Raw genomic sequence first — 13,654 nt, 5'->3', positions numbered from 1 at the left:
TTGCTGCAGTCTTTCTCTCTCCATCAATTCCATTCAAATTGCATCCAAAATAGATCGGCCTAATCCTGGTCAAGATTGAGATGCACTGAGTGTACAGAACATCCTGCTCTTTCCATGACTAAAGCCCTATTCACACGGGACTAGTATTACTATAGAATGTAGGTGATGTAATTACTACCCCAGCATGTCAGTTTTTCCAGTGGACGATTCGGATGGCATTAGCTTTACCCAACTGCCCAGTAATAATTGTTTTCCTCATTCAAAATGGATAATTATGACGGAAGCCTGGAGGCTCTTCTAGGTGGGAAGATGTTTTAAATGTCTAGGGATGGCCTAATATTGGCCTAATGGCCTTCAGTTCGAAGAAAGTCAATGATAAGACCTATCAATAACAACCATGAACTGTAACCTATGCACAAATTGAATTAACTGACGTATTTGGCGAAAGAGGAATAGGCACTTGAAAAGTTGATATGTGACAAAACATATCCATTTGTAGACTACATGCATAGCATTATTGTTTTAAGCATTCATTTGTTCCCATGTTCTTATCCAAACTGGGTGCAGCACCTGTTAAACTCAGTAATATCCTTCAATACACAGGGATGATGATGATTCACACGGGATATGTGTTATCAGAGGACGTGAGAGTTTGCCCGAAAAACTGTAGGTTTTTAAGGATGGGATAATAACCTTCCTGCCAAGTAAAAATTACTTGCATGGCAGATTCGGACGGGACTAAAATACGGAAGTGGTGATTTGTGCTCGTGCACATAATTACATTACCTGAGCTCCCCCAGTAAAACCTATCCCGTCCGAATAGACTGACCAGGTGAATCCAGATGAAAGCTATGATCTCTTATTGATGTCACTTGTTAAATCCACTTCAAATCAGTGTAGATCGGTTAAAGAAGGATTTTTAAGCCTTGAGACATGGGTTGTGTATGTGTGCCATTCAGAGGGTGAATGGGCAAGACAAAATATTTAAGTGCCTTTGAACGGGGTATGGCAGTAGGTGCCAGATGAACCAGTGTGAGTGTGTAAAGAACTGCAACGCTGCTGGGTTTTTCACACGCAACAGTTACCCTTGTGTATCAAGAATGGTCTACCAGCCAACTTGACATAACTGTGGGAAGCATCGGAGGCAACATGGGCCATCATCCCTGTGGAACACTTGTAGAGGACATGCCCTGATGAATTGAGGCTGTTCTGAGGGAAAAAGAGGGTACAACTTAATATTAGGAAGGTGTTACTAATGTTTTGTACACTGTGTGTATATATAGTTGTCCTAGCCTACCTCTTTAAGGTAATACATTCAATGCAGTATTAGCCTTATATTTAGCTAACGAATGATGTGTTATGCATAAGCTTCTAAATTATAGCCTCTGTCTCTTGCGCAATACGCACCTCCGCTCCGTTGCCGTGTCTACTTAAAAAAACGCTACTTAGCTCTTGGAGTCCCAGGAAAAGCTAGACTAGAATAGCTTGCTGGACATCTTTTCTTTTAGCATTTCTTATACTAATAGACTATTCGAAGAGAGATTCAAGCTCTTGTTTGCTGAATGTTAAATACAGCAGCCATTAGAACTTTAAAGAAGAGAACACGCAATGGCAGTTATTTATTCAGAATAGGGCTGTCCCCGACAAAAAAAAATCTTGGGCGACCAAGAGTCTGTTCTTTCGATTGGTCGAACTTTTTAAATGTGTATTTTTCCATATAGACATATACTATGTGTTTTAATCAAATCAACTATTTGCACTGAGCTTGTCTGATGCTTTAAGTGAACTGTTTGTTGAAATAATTAAGACACAAATGATTAGAGGGAGTCCGACCACAATTGATTTGATTGTGCTTGTCCTGGCTTAGAATTGCTGTGTTCAAAAAACCGCTAACAACTGTGTGACTAGCACACGTTGTCTCTCCTCCCTACTGCAGCGACCACCACAGAACGTCAACAGTGTGTTTTTTGGTATTTTATTAGGATCCCCATTAGCTGTTGCAAAAGCCAAAATCTCATATGCCGATAACAATACATATCACGATATAGCACATTTTTTGTAAATTCAATGAATAAATAGTTTATATAAAATGACCACATGTAAAAGCCTATTTCTTATTACATTTTGAATTCTACTCAACAAATACAAGGTACTTCCTCATATTTGATTATTCCTCCTTTTATTTAGAACCTTTGTGAAAATGTTCTATTAAGCATGTAACAAAATATTAATATCTCTAAAAAGGTAAATAGAAAACACTTCAACTATAGTTGCAAACAAAATAAATATAGGCCTAAAAGATATTTTTGGGGGCTTGCCTGTTTTGCATGTTATTTTGGCATTAATACGTGTCACGTATCAATTTGCATTTGGTACCTTGGGTCGAGTGTTAGCACCAACTCACGAAACCCCTGTTTCTCGACTGTGTAAATTGGGGCCATGTCTTTGCAGATATAAGTTGTAAAGGCAGCTGTTATCTCGTTCCATCTTCATGATTCTTTGCCATATGGTGTGCCGCGGGCAAAAGCCTCTTGCAACGTCTGAGTCGGGGGTTTGTTTTGAGCACTGGACTGTACTTTTTTGGGTCTCATCCGTAGACTCTCTCCGTACTGTTTCACATGATTCTTGCATAGGTGGTAAAAGAGGTTAGTGGTGTTTGAGCCTGTTGTCGGGGCCGGCCTGCGGCATATTTTGCAGAGGACGGTTTTCTGGTCCGTGTCAGACTTTTCATACCCAAACCACGTCCATGCGACCAAAGTAGCCCCTCTCTTAGGTACGAGTTCCGTGTCTCCGTGCTCTGTGTCACGTTCACTCTCCTCCATGTTTGTTTGTGTTGCAGCCGTGTGGAAGAAAGCAAAGCGTCGTCCAATTGACTAAAAATATTGCCGTAAAGAGTGTGATTTGCGACACAACGAAATAAACTATAGAGCGTAATATGAAACGTTAGAAAAACATCTATCGTCACACAATGTATATTGTCCAGCCCTTATAATAAGCAAGATTAGACCAAACTAGAGCCTGTAGAACTTGCTTTTTGGAGTGTGGTGTCAAAAAAGCAGAGCATCTCTTTATTACGGCTAGATCTCTCCCCATCTTTACAACCATTGAATCTATGTTTTGACCATGACAGTTTACAATCTAAGGTAACGCCAAGTAATTTAGTCTCCTCTACTTGTTCAACAGCCACACATTCAGTACCAGATTTAGCTGAGGTCTAGCACTTAACCTCTCTTGGGCACGTGAGACGGTAGCGTCCCACCTCTTCAACAGCCAGGGAAACTGGTGGGTGCCAAATTCATATACAGAAATACTCATTATAAAAATTCAGAAAACAAAACATATTTTACATAGGTTTAAAGATTAACTGCTTGTGAATCCAACCACGGTGTCAGATTTTTTAAATGCTTTACGGCGAAAGCATACATTACGATTATGAGAACATAGCCCACTAAACAAATCATTACAAACAGTAGCCAGCCAGCTAGAACAGTTACACAATTTAGAAATAGAGATAAAATTAATCCCTTACCTTTGATGATCTACATATGGTTGCAATCAGCAGACATTCATTTACTCAATAAATGTTCTTTTTGTTCGATAAAGTATCTTTATACCCAAAAACCTCCGTTTTGTTTGCGCGTTTTCTTCAGTAATCCACAGGCTAAAACGCAGTAAAAACAGGAAGACAAAAAAATCAAAATTGTATCCGTAAAGTTCATAGAAACATGTCAAACGATGTTTATATTCAAACCTCAGGTTGTTTTTAGCCTAAATAATCAATATTTCAACCGGACAATAACGTCATCAATATAAAATGTAAACAAGAAACGCACTCTCTCGGTCTTGCGCAGGAAAAAGCTCTGTGACACGGCAGGGTCCACTCATTCAGACTGCTCTTACTTCTTAATTTTTCAGAATACAAGCCTGAAACATTTTCTGAAGACTGTTGACATCTAGTGGAAGGCATAGAAATTGCATTTTGAGTCCTACGTCAATGGATACTGTATTGGCATTGAATAGAAAACTACAAAAACAAAAACTACTTCCTGAATGGATTTTTCTCAGGTTTTTGCCTGCCAAATCAGTTCTGTTTTACTCACAGACACTATTTTAACAGTTTTGGAAACTTTAGAGTTTTCTATCCAAATCTACCAGTTATATGCATATCATATCTTCTGGGCCCGAGATGCAGGCAGTTTAATTTGGGCATGCATTTCATCCAAAATTCCGAATGCTGCCCCCTACCCTAGAGAAGTTAAGGAATGATTTGTACCAAATACAATGCTCTTAGTTTTAGAGATGTTCAGGACCAGTTTATTACTGGCCACCCATTCCAAAACAGACTGCAGCTCTTTAAGGGTTTCAGTGACTTCATTAGCTGTGGTTGCTGATGTGTATATGGTTGAATCATCAACATACATGGACACACATGCTTTGTTTAATGCCAGTGGCAGGTTATTGATAAAAATAGAGGACCTAGAGAGCTTCCCTGCGGTACACCACACTTTACGTGTTTGACATTAGAGAAGATTCCATTAAAGAAAACCCTTTGAGTTCTATTAGATAGATGGCTCTGAATCCACATTATGGCAGAGGTTGAAAAGCCATAGCACAAGATTTTTTTCAACAACAGGTTATGGTCAATGATATCAAAGGCTACACTGAAATCTAACAGTATAGCTCCCACAATCTTATTATTGATTTCTTTCAACCAATCATCAGTCATTTGTGTCAGTGCAGTACATGTCGAGTGCCCTTCTCTATAAGCATGCTGAAAGTCTGTTGTTAATTTGTTTACAGGGAAATACAATGCTATTTGATGAAACACCATTTTTCCCCAACAGTTTGCTAAGAGCTGGCAGCAAGCTAATAGGTCTGCTGTTAGAACCAGTAAAGGCTGCTTTACCACTCTTGGGTGGCGGAATTACTTTGTCCTCAGGCTTGGAGGGAAGTCAAAGACTTTCCTCTAGGCTCAGATTAACAATATGACAGATAGGAGTGGCTATAGTCAGCTACCATCCTCAGTAGCTTTCCATCTAAGTTATCAAAGCCAGGGGGTTTGTCATTATTGATTGATAACAATAATTTTCCACCTCTCCCACACTAACTTTACAAAATTCAAACTTGCAATGCTTTTCTTTCATTATTAGTTTTTTTTATGCATGAATACAATTGCTCACTGTTCATTGTTGGCATATCCTGCCTAAGTTTGTCCACTTTATTTAATTGGCAATTATTAAAATAATTTGCAACATCAAATGGTTTTGTGATGAATAAGCCATCTGATTCGATGAAAGATGGAGTTGAATTTGTCTTTCTGCCCATAATTTCATTTAAAGTACTCAAGTTTTTTTTCCATCATTCTTTATATCATTGATCTTGGCTTCATTATAAAGTTTCTTCTTCTTTTTGTAGAGTTTAGTCGCATCATTTCTCTATTTGCAGTAAGTAAGCCAGTCAGATGTGCAGCCAGACTTATTAGCCACTCCTTTTGCCTCATCTCTTTCAACCATACAGTTTTTCAATTCCTCATCAATCCATGGAGCCTTAACAGTTCTAACAGCCAGTATTGCCCTGTCTGTTTCTGAAAGTGCAACATAATTACAGCCATTTCTGACTGATAAGTAATGTTACTGAAATCCCTCATTTTGTTTAGGAATGACCTCAACCCTTACTGTTTTTACGTGACACGTATGCATCGCATGCATGTGACCAATAGGGCCTAACCTGTAGCATATCATAATCGCATCTATTAAATAGGTTATAACAATCTCTGAACACATGTGACAGCAAAATGTATGCAGAGGACGTGACAAACTTGAAACAGGGTAATGTTTACTGGTTCCTCAGGAGGTAAAGGGGAAGTTGGATGTGTGGAATAAATTTGACTAGTGGAAAATACTGGAGATCAAGAGAAGGAATGTAAGGAGCAAGCGCTACGTGCATATGTGTGCCAAACAGGTGCTGTTAGATTACAATATACACTACCGTTCAAAAGTTTGGGGCCACTTAGAAATGTCCTTGTTTTCCATGAAAACATACATGAAATGAGTTGCCAAATGAATAGGAAATATAGTCCAGATGTTGACAAGGTTATAAATAATGATTTTTTTTAAAAATTGAAATAATAATTGTCCTTCAAACTTTTGCTTTTGTCAAAGATTCCTCCATTTGCAGCAATTACAGTCTTGCTGACCTTTGGCATTCTAGTTGTCAATTTGTTGAGGTAATCTGAAGAGATTTCACCCCATGCTTCCTGAAGCACCTCCCACAAGTTGGATTGACTTGATGGGCACTTCTTACGTACCATACGGTCAAGCTGCTCCCACAACATCTCAATAGGGTTGAGATCCAGTGACTGTGCTGGCCACTCCATTATAGACAGAATACCAGCTGACTGCTTCTTCCCTAAATAGTTATTGTGTAGTTTGGACCTGTGCTTTGGGTCATTGTCCTGTTGTAGGAGGAAATTGGCTCCAATTAAGCGCTGTCCACAGGGTATGGCATGGTGTTGCAAAATGGAGTGATAGCCTTCCTTTTTCAAGATCCCTTTTACCCTGTACAAATCTCCCACTTTACCACCACCAAAGCACCCCCAGACCATCACATTGCTTCCACCATGCTTGACAGATGATATCAAGCACTCCTCCAGCATCTTCATTTTTTTCTGTGTCTCACGAATGTTGTTTGTGATCCGAACACCTCAAACATAGATTTGTCTGTCCATAACACTTTTTTCCGATCTTCCTCTGTCCAGTGTATATGTTCTTTTGCTCATCTTAATCTTTTATTTTTATTGGCCAGTCTGAAATATCAATCAACTGTATTTATAAAGCCATTTTTACATCAGCCGATGTCACAAAGTGCTGCACAGAAACCCAGCCTAAAACCACAAACAGCAAGCAAGGCAGATGTAGAAGCACGGTGGCTAGGAAAAACTCCTTAGAAAGGCAGGAACCTAGAAATAAACTTAGAGAGGAACCAGGCTCTGAGGGGTGGCCAGTCCTTTTCTGCCTGTGCCGGGTGGAGATTATAACTGTACATGGCCAAGATGTGCAAACGTTCATAGATGACCAGCAGGGTCAAATAATAATAATCAGTGGTTGTAGAGGGTGCAACAGGTCAGCACCTCAGGAGTAAATGTCAGTTGGCTTTTCATAGCCGATCATTCAGAGTGAGTTAGTGAGTGAGTACACAGCAGGTCCGGGACAAGGTAGCACGTCCGGTGAGCAGGTCAGTGTTCCATAGCTGCAGGCAAAACAGTTGAAACTGGAGCAGCAGCTCGACCAGGTGGACTGGGGACAGCAAGGAGTCATCAGGCCATCCTGAGGCATGGTCCTAGGGCTCAGGTCCTCCGAGAGAAAGAGAAGGACACCTCACAAGTCCTCAACTGGCATCTTCATTAAATAGTACCCGCAAAACACCAGTCTCAACGTCAACACTCTACTAATGATATGGCTTTTTCTTTGCAACTCTGCCTAGAAGGCCAGCATCCTGGAGTCGCCTCTTCACTGTTGACATTGAGACTGGTGTTTTGCGGGTACTATTTAATGAACCTGCCAGTTGAGGACTTGTGATGTGTTTGTTTGTTTCTCAAACTAGACACTAATCAAATGTATTTATATAGCCCTTCGTACATCAGCTGATATCTCAAAGTGCTGTACAGAAACCCAGCCTAAAACCCCAAACGGCAAGCAATGCAGGTGTAGAAGCACGGTGGCTAGGAAAAACTCCCTAGAAAGGCCAAAACCTAGGAAGAAACCTGGAGAGGAAACAGGCTATGAGGGGTGGCCAGTCCTCTTCTGGCTGTGCCGGGTGGAGATTATAACAGAACATGGCCAAGATGTTCAAATGTTCATAAATGACCAGCATGGTAAAATAATAATAATCACAGTAGTTGTCGAGGGTGCAGCACCTCAGGAGTAAATGTCAGTTGGCTTTTCATAGCCGATCATTAAGAGTATCTCTACCGCTCCTGCGGTCTCTAGAGAGTTGAAAACAGCAGGTCTGGGACAGGTAGCACGTCCGGTGAACAGGTCAGGGTTCCATAGCCGCGGGCAGAACAGTTGAAACTGGAGCAGCAGCACGGCCAGGTGGACTGGGGACAGCAAGGAGTCATCATGTCAGGTCGTCCTGAGGCATGGTCCTAGGGCTCAGGTCCTCCGAGAGAGAGAAAGAAAGAGAGAATTAGAGAGAGCATACTTAAATTCACACAGGACACCGGATAAGACAGGAGAAGTACTCCAGATATAACAAACTGACCCTAGCCCCCCCGACACAAACTAATGCAGCATAAATACTGGAGGCTGAGACAGGAGGGGTCCGGAGACACTGTGGCCCCATCCGATGATACCCCCGGACAGGGCCAAACAGGAAGGATATAACCCCACCCACTTTGCCAAGGCACAGCCCCCACACCACTAGAGGGATATCTTCAACCACCAACTTACCATCCTGAGACGAGGCCGAGTATAGCCCACAAAGATCTCCGCCATGGCACAACCCAAGGGGGGGCGCCAACCCAGACAGGAAGATCACCTCAGTGACTAATGTACTTGTCCTCTTGCTCAGTTGTGCACCGGGGCCTCCCACTCTTTCTATTCTGGTTAGAGCCAGTTTGCGCTGTTCTATGAAGGGAGTAGGACACAGCGTTGTACGAGATCTTCAGTTTCTTGCCAATTTCTTGCATGGAATAGCCTTCATTTCTCAGAACAAGAATAGACTGCCGAGTTTCAGAAGAAAGTGCTTTGTTTCTGGCCATTTTGAGCCTGTAATCGAACCCACAAATGCTGATGCTCCAGATACTCAACTAGTCTAAAGGACAGTTTTATTGCTTCTTTAATCAGAACAACAGTTTTCAGCTGTGCTAACATAATTGCAAAAGGGTTTTCTAATGATCAATTAGCCTTTTAAAATTATAAACTTGGATTAGCTAACACAACGTCCCATTGGAAAACAGGAGTGATGGTTGCTGATAATGGGCCTCTGTACGCCTATGTAGATATTCCATAAAAATTCAGCTGTTTCCAGCTACAATAGTCATTTACAACATTAACAATGTCTACGCTGTATTTCTAATCAATTTGATGTTATTTTAATGGATGAAACATTTGCTTTTCTTTCTAAAAACAAGGACATTTCTAAGTGACCCTAAACTTCTGGTTTTCTGACTATTTGGAACAATGTAAACAACAATTATGAAGTGTACCAGAGAGTCTGTTGTAATGTTTTTTTTCCCGAAAGCCTTTTTTTACAGTAAAGACTAAAAACCAGTCGCATTCATTCGTGATTGCAATTTCAGAGATGGAACTGTTTAGGCCTATTTATTGTTTTTGCTAATTATGCAATGGTCGCTTTATTACATTTTAAAACTGAAATGCTTGATTGCATTTCAAATCATGAATGACTCCTATGCTGTGTGATGACATTAACAAATAAATGATTGATACAGTAGCCTATATAAGTATCGAAATATAGACCTAAGTAAGTTACAGTATGCTCTCTTAGGCCTACAGCTCGATGGTAGTTATACAAGGCTGCTATACTAAGCCTACTAATGATAATGACATTACTTATTATACTGAACAAAAATATAAATGCAATAATTTCAAAGATTTTGTTGAGTTACAGTTCATGTAAATCAGTCAATTGAAATAAATTCATTAGGTCCTAATTTATGGGTTTCACATAACTGGGCAGGGGTGCAGCCATGGGTGGGCCTGGGAGGGCATAGGCCCACCCACTTGGTATACTGGCTGACCCACTGGGGAGCCAGGCCCAGCCAATCAGAATGAGTTTTTCCTCACAAAAGGGCTTTATTACAGACCGAAATACTCCTCAGTTTCATCAACTGTCTGGGTGGCTGGTCTCCGATGATTCCACAGGTGAAGAAGCTGGATGTGGAGGTCCTGGGCTGGTGTGGTTAAATGTGGTCTGAGGTTGAGGCCGGTTGGATGTACTGCCAAATTCTCTAAAAGGACTTGGGAGGTGGCTTATGGTAGAGAAATTGGTGGACATTCCCACAGTCCGCATGCCAATTGCACGCTCCCTCAACTTGAGACATCTGTGGCATTGTGTGTTGTGACAACTGCATGTTTTAGTGGCCTTTTATTTTCCCCAGCACAAGCTGCACCTGTGTAATGATCATGCTTCTTGATATGCCACACACACGTCAGGTGGGTTAATTATCTTGACAAAGGATAAAATGCTCACTAACATGGATGTAAACAAGTTTGTGCTCAATTTGAGAGCGATAATATTTTTGTGCGTATGGTACCTTTTTTCTGGTATCTTTTTTTCAGCTCATTAAACATGGTAACAGCACTTTACATGTTGAGTTTATATTTTTGTTCAGTGTATTATAATGATGGTCAAAATAATAACAATAAGAAGATCAAGGAAAAAGTAGGATTATTATTATAATAAATGAAAAAAGACCATTTGGAACAGTGTAAACAACACTAAATAATACTAGAGGTGTAATGAAAATACAGTGTAAAGCCTTTATTACAGCATAGCAAAGATTAAAAAGACAAATTTGTGATTGTTTATTTGACATGTGGTTGCCTGAGGCTTCGTGCTCACAGAATCAGTAGGCTATTAAACAAACATTCAAACAGGCAACAGAAGCAAAATCTGTCTTATTTCTGTAGATATAGTGATTTAACAGTTAGGCTGTTGGTTATAGACCGATTTTATGTTGGGGTTTCCGCTCTCCTCACTTTTCTTAGACAATTAAGGCAAGGGCTGTTTTCTTGTCTCCTAACTCCGCCACTTCCTCCGCCGCATTGTTCTCAACACCTATATGCTGGTTAACTTTGCAATTATGCACATAGCAACATGGTCTAGGACAATGCCGTCAGGGGTACGCCAAATAAAATATGATTCGCATTAAAAAAAATAAAAAAAAAAATGTTTCTTCACATTTTCAAACAGTACATTTATATTTTCCAACGGGGCTAAACATTTGAAGTCGGAAGTTTACATACACCTTAGCCAAATACATTTCAGCTCAGTTTTTCACAATTACTGACATTTAATCCTAGTAAAAATTCCCTGTCTTAGGTCAGTTAGGATCACCACTTTATTTTAAGAATGTGAAATGTCAGAATAATAGTAGTTTTATTTTATTTTATTTCAGCTTTTATTTATTTCATCACATTCCCAATGGGTCATAAGTTTACATACACTAAACTAGTATTTGGTAGCATTGCCTTTAAATTGTTTAACTTGGGTCAAACGTTTCGAGTAGCCTTCCATTAGCTTCCCACAATAAGTTGGGTGAATTCTGGCCCCTTCCTCCTGACAGAGCTAGTGGAACTGAGTCAGGTTTGTAGGCCTCCTTGCTTGCACATGCTTTTTCAGTTCTGCAGACACATTTTTTATAGGATTGAGGTCAGGGTTTGTGATGGCCACTCCAATACCATGACTTTGTTGTCCTTAAGCCACTTTACCACAACTTTGGAAGTATGCTTGGGGTCATTGTCCATTTGGAAGACCCATTTGTGACCACGCTTTAACTTCCTGACTGATGTCTTGATGTTGCTTCAATATATCCACATATTTTTCCTGCCTCATTATGCTATCTATTTTGTGAAGTGCACCAGTTCTTCCTGTAGCAAAGCGCCACCCACATGATGCTACCACCCCTGTCCTTCACGGTTGGGATAGTGTTCTTCGGCTTGCAAGCCTTCCCCTTTATCCTCCAAACATAACGATGGTCATTATGGCCAAACACTTATATTTTTGTTTCATCAGACGAGAGGACATTTCTCCAAAAAGTACGATCTTTGTCCTCATGTGCAGTTGCAAACCGTAGTCTGGCTTTTTTATGGTGGTTTTGGAGCAGTGGCTTCTTCCTTGCTGAGCGGCCTTTCAGGTTATGTCGATATAGGACTCGTTTTACTGTGGATATAGATACTTTTGTACCTGTTTCCTCTAGCATCTTCACAAGGTCCTTTGCTGTTGTTCTGGGATTGATTTGCACTTTTCGCACCACAGTACGTTCATCTCTGAGAGAGAACGCGTCTTCTTCCTGAGCGGTATGACAGCTGCGTGGTCCCATGTAGTTTATACTTGCATACTATTGTTTGTACAGATGAATGTGGTACCTTCAAGCGTTTGGAAATTGCTCCCAAGGATGATCCAGACTTGTTGAGGTCTATAAAAAAAAAAAAATTGAGGACTTGGCTGATTTCTTTTGATTTTCCCATGATGTCAAGCAAAGAGGCACTGAGTTTGAAGATAGGCCTTGAAATACATCCACAGGTACACCTCCAATTGACTCATGATGTCAATTAGCCTATCAGAAGCTTCTAAAGCCATGACATAAATTTGAGAGTGCACTGACCCTGGTACGCAGCTGGAGGTTGAATGTTTGAAGGGGTACGGGACTCTAAAAACTTTGGGAACCACTGGTCTAGGAAAATGCATCAATTCAACAGCGCACTGATGTTACAGAACCGCACACAGCGACCACTATCCAATGCAAAATAATGATTTGTATTTGTGTTGCACCATTGTTCTTACATAATATAACCATATACCATTTCAGTGGCACAGTCCATCAGACTGACAATTGCTATCTCCTCCACCTCCACAATGGATCAGTCCACTCAGACAGGTGCGAATCATACAGGTGTCTCCTACACCTTTTATTGAAAACATTTTTGCTACTGCTCGACTGAAATCTGTCAATCAGCCTATCAACCAGTCGACTAAATGGGGTCAGCCCTAATTCAGACCCATGTAACCATTCAATGTTCATGAAGAGAAGAGATACCCCGCTGCATCTTATTCTACTCCTATATTATTCAAGCATGTCATTACAATGATGACTATAAGGACAATGGAACTTATATACATTTAATTGTTGAAAGAGATGAAGGAAGCAACAGAGGGAAAGAGGAGGTAGGCTATAATACGCACGTCGCACAACATTAGAGGAAATATTTTTGAAAGCTAGTCCTATATATGTGTCAGCCTACGAATGATAAAAATGTCAAATTTAAAATCACATTCACTAGCCTATAATTGTAACTTTGTAGGCCGCATGTCCTGGACCAGCATCATGTTCTCCCCCAGCGTCATGATTTGAACGAGGTGCGTAATTCCAGTCCATATAATACAGTACAGTAATGCAGTCCACAGTCAAAGATTAGCCTACTGGAACTTGTTTAACTTATTTATCCAAGAGCGCTACATCTATGGGCTTTTATGTTTTTCTGTCCTGCGTAGGCTGTGTGGTAGGCTACGTATTGGATAACGGCACAATCATTTGGGCTTGCTTGGGCTCAAAATGTCTTTAATGTATGTCTCATCAGGCTCAGCTAGCATCAGACTTGAATTTTCATGATTATCAAAGCTGTAATCAAATCCAGACATTTATATGCTTTCGAATAACACTTCCGGTTTTGGTGGGAAATACCTGTTTACCCGGGAGAAAGGTGATTTTATTCTCGGGATGGAACATTTGTAAAATATTCAACCCTACTGCAGACACACGCTTGTTTTAACTGTTAGGTTGACAATTGTTACTACATGGGATGGCAGCTTTGGCCTTTTACATATGCTTTGTTAATGATAAAACAGCCCCCAGTTGAATTTGTTCAGCCTCATTGTCTTAGCTGTGTCTTGGCTTCACCTCAAATCATGT

The 13,654-nt window shown here is 40.5% G+C and overlaps 1 protein-coding gene across 2 annotated transcripts in view; it reads left to right on the top strand.

Moving 5' to 3' along the window:
- The window catches only part of LOC120025169 (AP-1 complex subunit beta-1-like), a 53,645-nt gene that overhangs the window by 20,621 nt on the left and 19,370 nt on the right, over positions 1 to 13,654 (top strand). The gene's annotated exons all lie outside the window — the stretch shown is intronic.

The sequence above is a fragment of the Salvelinus namaycush genome, chromosome 1 (genome assembly GCF_016432855.1).
Source record: "Salvelinus namaycush isolate Seneca chromosome 1, SaNama_1.0, whole genome shotgun sequence".
Lineage (NCBI taxonomy): Eukaryota > Metazoa > Chordata > Actinopteri > Salmoniformes > Salmonidae > Salvelinus > Salvelinus namaycush.
The sequence above is the reverse complement of the archived record's forward strand: the minus strand, read 5'-3'. Positions and strand labels throughout refer to the sequence as shown.